General features: G+C 40.1%; 2 non-coding genes across 2 annotated transcripts; both read right to left on the reverse strand.

Annotated features, from left to right (window-relative positions):
- Positions 1-5,874: 5,874 nt before the first annotated feature.
- Positions 5,875-5,978, reverse strand: LOC130964906 (small nucleolar RNA R71). Its single transcript, XR_009080971.1, has one exon. It is a non-coding gene; the product is annotated as a small nucleolar RNA R71 (small nucleolar RNA).
- Positions 5,979-11,278: 5,300 nt separating this feature from the next.
- LOC130964346 (small nucleolar RNA R71) lies at positions 11,279-11,386 on the reverse strand. The gene has a single exon (XR_009080443.1). It is a non-coding gene; the product is annotated as a small nucleolar RNA R71 (small nucleolar RNA).
- Positions 11,387-14,078: the final 2,692 nt, after the last annotated feature.

The following is a 14,078-nucleotide window of genomic DNA, read 5'->3' on the forward strand; positions in this document are numbered from 1 at the left end:
GATCATGTCGGAATAGAATCCAGTGATTCTTTTGCGTCTGTCACTAACGCCCCACAATCGCGAGTTTGAAGCTCGTCACAATCATTCAATCATTGAATCCTACTCAGAATACCACAGACAAGGTTTAGACCTTCCGGATTCTCTTGAATGCCGCCATCAATTCTAGCTTATACCACGAAGATTCCGGTTAAAGAACCCAAGAGATAAACATTTGAGCCTTGTTTGCTTGTAGAACGGACGTGGTTGTCAGTCATGCGTTCATAAGTGAGAATGATGATGAGCGTCACACAATCATCATATTCATCATGTTCTTGAGTGCGAATGAATATCTTGGAATAAGAACAAGCTGAATTGAATAGAAGAACAATAGTAATTGCATTAATACTCGAGGTACAGCAGAGCTCCACACCTTAATCTATGGTGTGTAGAAACTCCACCGTTGAAAATACATAAGAACAAGGTCTAGGCATGGCCGTGAGACCAGCCTCCCAGTGATCAAAAGACTCAAAGATCTAAAGATGACCTAAGATCCAAAGATGAAAAATACAATAGCAAAAGGTCCTATTTATAGAGAACTAGTAGCCTAGGATTTACAGAAATAAGTAAATGACATAAAAATCCACTTCCGGGCCCACTTGGTGTGTGCTTGGGCTGAGCATTGAAGCATTTTCGTGTAGAGACTCTTCTTGGAGTTAAACGCCAGCTTTTGTGCCAGTTTGGGCGTTTAACTCCCATTCTTGTGCCAGTTCCGGCGTTTAACGCCGGGCAGTTTTGAGCTGATTTGGAACGCCGGTTTGGGCCATCAAATCTTGGGCAAAGTATGGACTATTATATATTGCTGGAAAGCCCAGGATGTCTACTTTCCAACTCCTTTGAGAGCGCGCCAATTGGGCTTCTGTAGCTCCAGAAAATCCACTTCGAGTGCAGGGAGGTCAGAATCCAACAGCATCTGCAGTCCTTTTCAGTCTCTGAATCAGATTTTTGTTCAAGTCCCTCAATTTCAGCCAGAAAATACCTGAAATCACAGAAAAACACACAAACTCATAGTAAAGTCCAGAAAAGTGAATTTTAACTAAAAACTAATAAAAATATACTAAAAACTAACTAAAACATACTAAAAACATACTAAAAACAATGCCAAAAAGCGTACAAATTATCCGCTCATCACAACACCAAACTTAAATTGTTGCTTGTCCCCAAGCAACTGAAAATCAAATAAGATAAAAAGAAGAGAATATACTATAGACTCCAAATTATCAATGAAACTTAGCTCCAATTAGATGAGCGGGACTAGTAGCTTTTTACTTCTGAACAGTTTTGGCATCTCACTCTATCCTTTGAGGTTCAGAATGATTGGCTTCTATAGGAACTCAGAATCCAGATAGTGTTATTGATTCTCCTAGTTAAGTATGTTGATTCTTGAACACAGCTACTTTATGAGTCTTGGCCGTGGCCCAAAGCACTCTGTCTTCCAGTATTACCACCGGATACATACATGCCACAGACACATAATTGGGTGAACCTTTTCAGATTGTGACTCAGCTTTGCTAGAGTCCCCAATTAGAGGTGTCCAGGGTTCTTAAGCACACTCTTTTTGCCTTGGATCACAACTTTATTTCTTTCTCTTTTTCCTTTCTTTTTCTCTTTCTTTTTTTCGTTTTTTTTTTGAATTCACTGCTTTTTCTTGCTTCAAGAATCATTTTTATGATTTTTCAGATCCTCAGTAACATGTCTCCTTTTTCATCATTCTTTCAAGAGCCAACATTCATGAACAACAAATTCAAAAGACATATGCACTGTTCAAGCATACATTCAGAAAACAAAAAGTATTGTCACCACATCAAAATAATTAAGCTAGTTTTAAGGATGAATTAGAAATCATGTACTTCTTGTTCTTTTGTAATAAAAACATTTTTCATTTAAGAAAGGTGATGGATTCATAGGACATTCATAACTTTAAGGCATAGACACTAAGACGCTAATGATCACAAGACACAAACATAGATAAACATAAGCATTAAATTCGAAAAACAAGAAAGTAAAGAACAAGGAGATTAAAGAACGGGTCCACCTTAGTGATGGCGGCTTGTTCTTCCTCTTGAAGATCTTATGGTGTGCTTGAGCTCCTCAATGTCTCTTCCTTGCCTTTGTTGCTCCTCTCTCATGATTCTTTGATATTCTTTAATTTCATGGAGGAGAATGGAGTGCTCTTGGTGCTCCACCCTTAGTTGTCCCATGTTGGAACTCAGTTCTCCTAGGGAGGTGTTGATTTGCTCCTAATAGTTTTGTGGAGGAAAGTGCATCCCTTGAGGTATCTCAGGGTCTTCATGATGAGTGGGGTCTCTTGTTTGCTCCATCCTTTTCTTAGTGATGGGCTTGTCCTCATCAATGAGGATGTCTCCTTCTATGTCCACTCCAACTGAATAACAGAGGTGACAAATGAGATGAGAAAAGGCTAACCTTGCCAAGGTAGAGGACTTGTCCGCCACCTTATAAAGTTCTTGGGCTATAACCTCATGAACTTCTACTTCTTCTCCAATCATGATACTATGAATCATGATGGCCCGGTCTATAGTAACTTCAGACCGGTTGCTAGTGGGAATGATTGAGCGTTGGATAAACTCCAACCATCCCCTAGCCATGGGCTTGAGGTCATGCCTTCTCAATTGAACCGGCTTCCCTCTTGAATCTCTCTTCCATTGGGCGCCCTCTTCACAGATGTCTATGAGGACTTGGTCCAACCTTTGATCAAAGTTGACCCTTCTAGTGTAAGGATGTTCATCTCCTTGCATCATGGGCAAGTTGAATGCCAACCTTACATTTTCCGGACTAAAATCTAAGTATTTTGATGCCAAGGCATCTTAGGCTAGTTTCACTAGCATTTTTCTGTTAGTTTTAGTTGTTTTATGCATTTTCTTGAGCTTAAAGTAACCAAGAATGGTTAAATGAATAACAAAGCAATGAACCATCCAAACAGTATGATTTTGATGCAAATTCCATGAGTTTTTAGTTATATTACTTGAATGCTATGAATGGAAGATTTCTCATGAAATTTTGCAAGACTTTGATGCAGTTGTTTGGATGATTTCAGGGAAGAAGAGGTTAGGCAAGGAAGCAACAAAATCAATAAAGGAAGTTTGAATATCACATGTGGAGTTTATGTTCCAGTTTAAGCTTAAACTGGAACTTAAACTGCCAAGCCATATAATGCTGGGAACTATCAGTGGCGTTTAAGCTCCAGTTTAAGCTTAAACTGGAGCTTAAACGCCAAAATCATGAAAGCTGAGGAAAAGCTGAAAGTAGCGTTTAACCTCCAGTTTAACCTTAAACTGGAAGTTAAACGCCAGAAATGAGAAATGCACCAGGGAGCCATTTCCACGTTTAAGCTCTAGTTTAACCTTAAACTGGAGCTTAAACGTGTTCGACCAAAATTCTCCTCCAGGGTTGCTTTCTTCATTTCCACGTTTAAGCTTCAGTTTAACCTTAAACTGAAGCTTAAACGTGTTCGACTACTTTACCCTCCAGGGTTGCTTTCTTCCATTTCCACGTTTAAGCTTCAGTTTAACCTTAAACTGAAGCTTAAACGTGCTGGAGTTATACCACCTCCAGGAGTGTCCAACGTTTAAGTTCCAGTTTAAGCTTAAACTGGAACTTAAACGTGCTTCCACAAAAGGCATCACTGGAAGTGTTTGGCGTTAAGTTGCAGTTTAAGCTTAAACTGCAACTTAAACGCCACTATTTGAAAAGGTTTCTGGGCCAAAGATATTGCAGTTTAAGTTAGCATTTGAGCACAAACATTAACTTAAACGTACTCTGGTATGAAACCCAATTGAATATCATGGTTTATGGGATTGGGCCTGAAGAATTGATGAGTCTGGAATTTCAATTTGTTGAGTCATGTGTCATTACTTGATTATCACTAAGTTGGCTCAATGAATGTTACAGAATTGGATCAGCAGCCTCATCAGGATTATGGATCATAAATCCAAAGCAAAAGGAAATCAGGGAAAGGCCTCAAAGCCCAAGAAACACAACAGAAGCTCAATTTAGAAAGTGTATAAATAGGATAGAATTTAAGTTAAAAAGGGAAGACTTTTGATCATTTTTCTAGTTTTCATACTTTTTGTAATTGAATTCAGAGCTATGACTCACTAAACCCCCCTTTCATTGGGTTAGGGAGCTCTATTGTAATTCAATGAATCAATAATAGTTTTTATCTTCTTCTTCAATCTTTTCTCTTGAATTTTTGTTAGAAAGCTTCTCGATCTAATTCCATTGGTTAGTTGTCTTGGGAAAGAAACTATCCATAATTGGAATCCTTCGGAACCTTGGGAAAGGAATGGAAGATTCATGCTAGAGAAGCTTTCTCACAGTGAATTGGATTGGGGTTTGGATGGATATTGTGTCATGTAATCCTACCAAATTGTGGTTCATGAAACTGTGTGGTATAATCAGTGATCGAGCATCATCTCTTCTTATGAACATTTAAACCAAGGGATTGGGAATTTGTTTGTTTTTAGAGAGAATTGGTGAGCCAAGGGATTGGGATCCAATCATATAAGATTGCCAAGCAAAATTCAATGAACGCATTGGTTGAGGAAGGGATAAAAATGTTTTGATTCGGAGATCTCAATATCTCCTGAAACCCAATGAATTCCCCATTTCTGATCTACCATTTTCTCTTTACATTCTGCAATTAAATTCATGCAATCACCCCGATCCCTTTTTAATTTCAGCAATTTAGCTTCTCGCTCTTTAATTCATGCAATTTAAGATTCCGCAATTTCAATTCTTGCCATTTACGATTCCCGCCAATTTTACATTCTGCAATTCTCATCTAAATCTTGATTCCGCTCAACTAGAACACACTTCTAATCCGAATTGCTCACTCAACCAATCCTTGTGGGATTCGACCTCACTCTATTGTGAGTTTTTACTTGACGATAACCAGTGCACTTGCCGGAAGGAATTTTTGCCGATCGTGCAATTTCCTAAAATCGTAGCATCAAGTTTATGGCGCCGTTGCCGGGGATTGGTTTTCGATTGACAATTCTCAAATTGGAAGTCAACTAGATTGAGCATTTTTCTTGTTTTGTTAATTCAGTTCAAGTTACTTGTTGAATTTTAATTTCTGCACTATGTTACTTGCTTTCTTTCTTTATGTCTTTAAATTCAAGCAACTAACTCACTGACTCACTAACTATTTGAATTAATTCCTCAACTGCTCTAACCATACTCTTCCATTAACCAAGAGTATTTCACTTGTTTGTTGCCTGTGCTGTGTTCTTGTATGACAGGTAGGAGAGGAGAGACATCAACTCTTCCATATACCGAACCAGAGAGGACCCTTCATAAACTTAGAAGGGAAGCAAGAGGGAAGAGAGTACTGGGAGAAGAAGAATCTGAAGGAGAATCTGAGGACAATTTTGAGGAAGCTCTAGATCTCAACATGGATAGAGAAGTTCACAACCATGAGAGAGCTGATGGAAACAATGCCATTCCCGAGAGGAGGGTTCTTGGTTCATACATAAACCCAACCTCTGGGAATTGTGGTAGCAGCATTCAGAAACCACCCATTCAGGCCAACAATTTTGAACTCAAACCACAGCTAATATCACTGGTGGAGAATCATTGTTCATTTGGTGGGAGTGCTAATGAAGATCCAAACCACATCTCACAAAATTCCTGAGAATTTGCGACACTGTGAAGTCCAATGGAGTCCAGGAAGATGCCTATAAACTGCTCTTGTTCCCATTTTCACTTAGGGACAAGGCAGCTAAGTGGCTGGAATCATTCCCAAGGGGGAGCCTAACAACCTGGGATGAGGTGGAAAGCAAGTTTCTGGCACGTTTCTACCCCCCACAAAAGGTCAATAGGCTTCGATCTGAGGTTCAAACTTTTAGACAACAAGATGGTGAAACTCTCTATGAGGCATGGGAGAGGTTCAAGGATTTGACAAGGAAATGCCCACCAGACATGTTCCATGACTGGGTGCAATTGCATATTTTCTATGATGGAATTTCTTATGAATCAAGGAAGGTTGTAGACCATTCATCAGGAGGTTCATTGAACAGGAAAAAGACTGTGGAAGAAGCCATTGAAGTGATTGAGACAGTGGCTGAGAATGAGTACTACTATGCTTCAGAAAGACACAACACTAAGGGAGTCATGGAGCTGAACCATGTTGATACAATTCTAGCCCAAAACAAGGTGTTTGCCAAGCAACTAGCAGAGCTCACCAGGAAATTAGAAACAAATCAAGTGGCTGCAATACACACAAGATCAAGAGGAAGTAAGCACTGAAGGAGGTGATTGGGAAGAGGCCAACTATGTGGGAAATCAACAAAGGCAACTATATGATCCACATTCCAACACTTACAACCCAGGCTGGAAAAACCACCCAAACTTTGGGTGGGGAAACCAGCAAACCCAACCACAAAACCACAAACCTTACAACCCCAACCAACATAACAATTCCACATACCAAAACTCCAACCAAAGATCATACCAAGCCACACAAAACACTTACTCCCAGCCACCATATCATGGCCAAAATAATCAACCTGCCCAACCTAATCTGAACCAACAATTTCAAGATCAATTAAACAGGATAGAAGGAATGCTTGCAAACATGGGTCAGGACATAAGTGAGTTGAAAAGCTTTAGGGATGATGTGAGATCTACCTTAAGGAACCATGGTGAAAAACTCAAGAGGATGGAGTCTCGAGTAGGAGAGCTATCTCAACAGGCCCCCAAGTCAACTGCAGTATTCCCTAGTGACACAGAAAAGAATCCTAAAGGGGAACAAAAGGGAGTGAGATGGGAAGAATGCAAGGCCATCACCATATTGAAGGAAGTCTCAGAAGAAGAAGGAATCAGACCCTCAGAACAGGAGCCAGAAATCTTGAAGGAAGGTGTGGAAGAAGCTAAGCAGGAAAGTGAAACTGAGCAAGCCAAGGAACTGCAAAATGAAGGCATGCTGGAAACATACCAACCAAAAGCACCATTTCCTCAGAGGTTAGGAGGAGGTGAAAAAGGGAAAACATATTCAAGGTTTTTAGAGACATTTAAGTCTCTCCATATCAATATTGCCTTTCTTGAGATTCTCCAGCAGATGCCTACACATATCAAGTATTTGAAGGAATTGCTGAGCAAGAAAAGAGTTTTGAAGGGAGGACAAACTGCAATAATGAACAAAGAATGCAGTGCCCTCATCAAGAAGGACATAGTCTCTAAGAAAACAGACCCAGGAAGTTTTCATATCCCCTGCATCATAGGGGAAACAAAAATTGACAGAGGATTCTGTGATCTAGGAGCTAGCATAAATGTGATGCCTCTGACTCTTATGAAGAGGCTACAACTGAATGAGGTGAGATCCACTGATGTAATCATACAATTGGCTGACAAAACTCAGAAGCAAGCTGAAGGGGTAGTTGAGAATGTGCTGGTGAAAGTGGGAAATTATTTCTTCCCCACAGACTTTGTCATTTTGGACATGGAGGAAAGCTACCTACACCCTATCATTCTGGGAAGGTGATGAGCGGATAATTTGTACGCTTTTTGGCATTGTTTTTAGTATGTTTTTGGTAGTTTTAGTTGAGTTTTTATTATATTTTTATTAGTTTTTAGTTAAAATTCATTTTTCTGGACTTTACTATGAGTTTGTGTGTTTTTCTGTGATTTCAGGTATTTTCTGGCTGAAATTGAGGGATCTGAGCAAAAATCTGATCCAGAGACTCAAAAGAACTGCAGATGCTGTTGGATTCTGACCTCCCTGCACTCGAAGTGGATTTTCTGGAGCTACAGAAGCCCAATTGGCGCGCTCTCAACGGCGTTGGAAAGTAGACATCCTGGGCTTTCCAGCAATATATGATAGTCCATACTTTGCCCAAGATTTGATGGCCCAAACCGGCGTTCAAAGTCACCTCAAGAAATTCCAGCGTTAAACGCCGGAACTGGCACCTAATTGGGAGTTAAACGCCCAAACTGGCATAAAAGCTGGCGTTTAACTCCAAGAAGAGTCTCTACACGAAAATGCTTCATTGCTCAGCCCAAGCACACACCAAGTGGGCCCGGAAGTGGATTTTTATGTCATTTACTCATCTTTGTAAACCTTAGGCTACTAGTTTTCTATAAGTAGGACCTTTTACTATTGTATTTTCATCTTTTGATCATGTTTTGATGATTGAACCCTCATTGGGAGGCTGGCCTCACGGCCATGCCTAGAACTTGTTCTTATGTATTTTCAATGGTGGAGTTTCTACACACCATAGATTAAGGTGTGGAGCTCTGCTGTACCTCGAGTATTAATGCAATTACTATTGTTCTTCTATTCAATTCCGCTTGTTCTTTGTCCAAGATATCACTTGTTCTTCAACTTGATGAAGGTGATGATTGACACTCATCATCATTCTCACCTATGAACAAAGTGACTGACAACCACTCTTGTTCTACAAGCATTCGAGGCTCTAGTGAATATCTCTTGGATTCTTTAACCGGAATCTTCGTGGTATAGGCGAGAACTGATGGCGGCATTCAAGAGAATCCGGAAGGTCTAAACCTTGTCTGTGGTATTCTGAGTAGGATTCAATGATTGAATGACTGTGACATGCTTCAAACTCCTGAGGGCGGGGCGTTAGTGACAGACGCAAAAGAATCACTGGATTCTATTCCGGCCTGATTGAGAACCGACAGATGAATTCCGCTATGACCGTGACAGGGCATATGCAATCGCTTTCAATGAGAGGATGGGAGGTAGCCACTGACAACGGTGAAACCCTACATGAGCTTGCCATGGAAAGGAGTAAGAAGGATTGGATGAAGGCAGTAGAAAAGCAGAGAGACGGAAGGGAAGGCATCTTCATGCGCTTATCTGAAGTTCCTACCAATGAATTACATAAGTATCACTATCTTTATCTTTATGCTTTATTCGTTTATCACTATACCCAATTGAGTTTGCCTGACTGAGATTTACAAGGTGACCATAGCTTGCTTCATACCAACAATCTCCGTGGGATCGACCCTTACTCACGTAAGGTATTACTTGGACGACCCAGTGCACTTGCTGGTTAGTTGTGCGAAGTTGTGTAATGCCATGGTACTGAGCTACCACGTGTTTGGAGCCATTACCGGGGATTATGAGAGTTGTGAAAAAGTATTGTTCACAATTTCGCGCACCAAGTTTTTGGCGCCGTTGCCGGGGATTGTTCGAGTATGGACAACTGACGGTTCATCTTGTTGCTTAGATTAGGTATTTTTCTTCAGAGTTCTTAAGAATGAATTCTAGTGTTTCAAGGTGATGTTCTTATCATCACCAAGGCTGATTGATTCTCATCAATTTAGCTCTTGAATGCAATGTCCTGCTGAAGCTTAGCCGGCCATGTCTAATTCCTTTAGACTAAAGCTTTAGACTAACATTGCATGATTCCTGGAATTCTCATTAAGAATTTTGATACCTTTATTTTTATTTTCACTTAATTTTTGAAAAAGCACAAAAAATTTATAAAATCATAAAATCCAAAAATATTTCTTGTTTGAGTCTAGAGTCTCATCTTAAGTTTAGTATCAATTGCATGTTTCTGTTCTTCTTGCATTTTTCGAATTTAGGCATGTGTCCTCATTGATCTTCAAGTTGTTCTTGATGATTTCCTTGTTTTGATCTTTGAATTCTATTGACTTGAGTGTTTTGTTGTTTCTCATATGCATTCTTATTTGGTTAGTGTCAATAGTATACAAACTGCTAAGTTTGGTGTCTTGCATGCATTGTTATTTGATTATTCCTCATTATTAAAAATCCAAAAATATTTTTAATTTGTGTCTTTTCAAGTCAATAATACAGAGAATTGAAGATTCAGAACATACTGCAGAGGAATCACACAGAAAAAGCTGGGCATTCAAAAATGCCCAATGAAGAAGGACAGACTGGCGTTTAAACGCCAGCCAGGGTGCCTGGTTGGGCGTTTAACGCCCAAAAGGGTAGTAGTTTTGGGCGTTAAACGCCAGAATGTGCACCATTCTGGGCGTTTAACGCCAGGATGGCACAAGGGGGAAGATTTTGTTTTCAAAATCAATTTTTTTCAAGTTTTCAAAGTTTTTCAAAATCAAATCTTTTTCAAATCATATCTTTTCAATCAAATGTTTTCAAAATCAATTTCTTTCCTTTTTCAAAGATACTAACAATTAATGATTTGATTGAACATTTTTTTGCCTTTTCTGTTGAGAAAGGTTTTATGTTTGAATCATATCTTTTCTTGTTAGGCAAGTCATTAATTTTTAAAATCATATCTTTTCAAATTGTTTTCAAATCATATCTTTTAAAATTGTTTTCAAATCATATTTTCTCAATCACATTTTTTTTTAACCAATCATATCTTCTTAACCACATCTTTTTCAAAATAGTTTTCAATCAAATCTTTTTGATTTCTAATTTCAAAATCTTTTTCAAAAATCATTTTACTTCTCTCCCACTTTCATTTTCGAAAATTAAGTAATGTTTTTTTTCAAAAATGTTTTCAAAATCTTCTACTTAATTTTCGAAAATTACTTCCCTTTTCCTCACATCCTTCTGTTTATGGACTAACACTATTCCTTAATGCAAAAATTCGAACTTCATCTCCTTTGATAAGTTCGAATTTTCCACTTCTGTCTTCTACTCTTCTTTTCCTCTGACACTTCAAGGAATCCCTATACTGTGACATAGAGGATTCCACATTTTCTTGTTCCCTTCTCTTTCTTATGAGCAGGAGCAAAGACAAAAGCATTCTTGTTGAGCCTGATCCTGAACCTGAAAGGACCTTGAAGAGAAAGCTAAAGAGAAGCTAAAGCACAAATCTCTTTAAAAGGACTTGACCGAATTCTTCAAAGAAGAAGAACACATGGCAGCCGAAAACAACAACAATGCAAATAATGCAAGGAAGGTGCTGGGTGACTTTACTGCACCTACTCCCGACTTCTATGGGAGAAGCATCTCTATCCCTGCCATTAGAGCAAACAACTTTGAGCTTAAGCCTCAATTAGTTTCTCTAATGCAACAGAATTGTAAGTTCCATGGACTTCCATTGGAAGATCCTCATCAGTTCTTAGCTGAGTTCTTGCAAATCTGTGACACAGTCAAGACTAATGGGGTTGACCCTGAGGTCTACAGACTTATGCTATTCCCTTTTGCTGTAAGAGACAGAGCTAGAACATGGTTGGATTCACAACCTAAAGAAAGCCTGGACTCATGGGAAAAGTAGTTAATGCCTTCTTGGCAAAGTTCATTCCACCTCAAAAATGGAGTAAGCTTAGAGTGGAAGTCCAAACCTTCAGACAAAAGGATGGAGAATCCCTCTATGAAGCTTGGGAAAGATACAAACAATTAATCAGAAAATGTCCCTCAGACATGCTTTCTGAATGGAGCATCATAGGTATTTTCTATGATGGTCTCTCTGAACTATCCAAGATGTCTTTGGATAGCTCTGCTGGAGGATCTCTTCATTTGAAGAAGACGCCTGCAGAAGCTCAAGAACTGATTGAAATGGTTGCAAATAACCAATTCATGTACACTTCTGAAAGAAATCCTGTGAACAATGGGACTAGTCAGAAGAAAGGAGTTCTTGAGATTGACACTCTGAACGCCATTCTGGCTCAGAACAAGATATTGACTCAACAAGTCAATTTGATTTCTCAAAGTCTGTCTGGAATGCAAAATGCACCTGGCAGTACTAAGGATGCTTCATCTAAGGAAGAAGCCTATGATCCTGAGAACCCTTCAATGGAAGAGGTGAATTACCTAGGAGAATCCTATGGTAACACCTACAATTCTTCATGGAGAAATCACCCAAATTTCTCATGGAAGGATCAACAGAGACCTCAACAAGGTTTCAACAATGGTGGAAGAAACAGGTTTAGCAATGGCAAGCCTTTTCCATCATCTTCTCAGCAACAGACAGAGAATTCTAAGCAGAACCCCTCTGACTTAGCAACCATGGTCTCTGATCTAATCAAAACCACTCAAAGTTTCATGACTGAAACAAGGTCATCCATTAGAAATTTGGAGGCACAAGTGGGACAGCTGAGCAAGAAAGTTACTGAACTCCCTCCTAGTACTCTCCCAAGTAATACAGAAGAAAATCCAAAAGGAGAGTGCAAAGCCATAACCATGGCCGAATATGGAGAGGAAAGAGAAGGAGGTGGACGCCACTGAGGAAGACCTCAATGGGCGTGCACCAACCTCCTATGAGTTTCCCAATGAGGAACCATGGGAATCTGAGGCTCAAAATGAGACCATAGAGATTCCATTGGACTTACTTCTGCCTTTCATGAGCTCTGATGAGTGTTCTTCCTCTGAAGAGGATGAGTATGTCACTGAAGAGCAAGTTGCTAAATACCTTGGAGCAATCATGAAGCTAAATGACAAGTTATTTGGAAATGAGACTTGGGAAGATGAACCTCCCTTGCTCACCAAAGAACTGGATGACTTGTCTAGGCAGAAATTACCTCAAAAGAGACAAGATCCAGGGAAGTTTTCCATACCTTGTACCATAGGCACCATGACCTTCAAGAAGGCCCTGTGTGACTTAGGGTCAAGTGTGAACCTCATGCCTCTCTCTGTAATGGAGAAGCTAGGGATCTTTGAGGTACAAGCTGCAAGAATCTCATTGGAGATGGCAGACAATTCAAGAAAACAAGCTCATGGACTTGTAGAAAATGTTTTGGTAAAAGTTGAAGACCATTACATCCTTACTGATTTCATAGTCCTAGAGACTGGGAAGTGCATGGATGAATCCATCATCCTTGGCAGACCCTTCCTAGCCACAGCAAAGGCTGTGATTGATGTTGATAGAGGAGAGTTGATCATTCAAATTAATGAAGAATCCTTGGTGTTTAAGGCCCAAGGATATCCCTCTATCCCCATGGAGAAGAAGCATGAAGAGCTTCTCTCAAAATAGAGCCAAACAGAGCCCCCACAGTCAAACTCTAAGTTTGGTGTTGGGAGGCCACAACCAAACTCTAAGTTTGGTGTTGAACCCCCACATTCAAACTCTAAGTTTGGTGTTGGGAGGTCCCAACATGGCTCTGAGTATCTGTGAGGCTCCATGAGAGTCCTCTGTCAAGCTAATGACATTAAAGAAGCGCTTGTTGGGAGGCAACCCAATGATTATATTTTATCTATTTTCCTTTGTTATTTTATGTTTTTTGTAGGTTGATGATCATAGGAAGTCACAAAATCAAGTGAAAAAGCAAAAACAGAATGAAAAACAGGAAGAAAAATAGCACACCCTGGAGGAAGAACCCACTGGCGTTTAAACGCCAGTGAGGCTAGCAGTTGGGCGTTTAACGCCCAGTCTGGCACCATTCTGGGTGTTTAACGCCAGAAAGGGGCACCAGACTGGCGTTAAACGCCAGAAAAGGGCAAGAACCTGGCGTTAAACGACAGGAATGGGCACCAGCCCGGCGTTTAACGCCAGAAATGGCTCAAAACGTGATTTTGAATACCATTTGGTGCAGGGATGACTTTTCCTTGACACCTAAGGATCTGTGGACCCCACAGGATCCCCACAAACCCTTCACCACTCACAGCCATCCTTCATAAAACCCCACCAACCTCACCCTTCAAATCCCACTATCATCATCACTCCTTCATTTTCACACACCCCAAACACTACTTCTTCCCCTAATGGCCGAAACACAAAGCCATTCCCTTCTTCCTCATTTCTTCTTCTTCTACTCTCTTCTTTCTTATTTTGCTCGAGGACGAGCAAACCTCTTAAGTTTGGTGTGGTAAAAGCATTGCTTTTTGTTTTTCCATAACCATTTATGGCATCCAAAGCCGGTTCAACTGAGAAGGCATGACCTCAAGCCCATCACTAAGAAGAAGATGGAGCAAACAAGAGACCCCTCTCATCAAGAAATCCCTGAGATACCTCAAGGGATGCACTTTCCTCCACAAGACTACTGGGAGCAAATTAACACCTCCCTAGGAAAATTAAGTTCCAACATGGGACAACTAAGGGTGGAGCACCAAGAACATGCCATCCTCCTCCATGAAATTGGAGAAGATCAAAGGATCATGAGAGAGGAGCAACAAAGACAAGGAA

The sequence above is a fragment of the Arachis stenosperma genome, chromosome 2 (assembly GCF_014773155.1).
Source record: "Arachis stenosperma cultivar V10309 chromosome 2, arast.V10309.gnm1.PFL2, whole genome shotgun sequence".
Classification (NCBI taxonomy): Eukaryota; Viridiplantae; Streptophyta; class Magnoliopsida; order Fabales; family Fabaceae; genus Arachis; species Arachis stenosperma.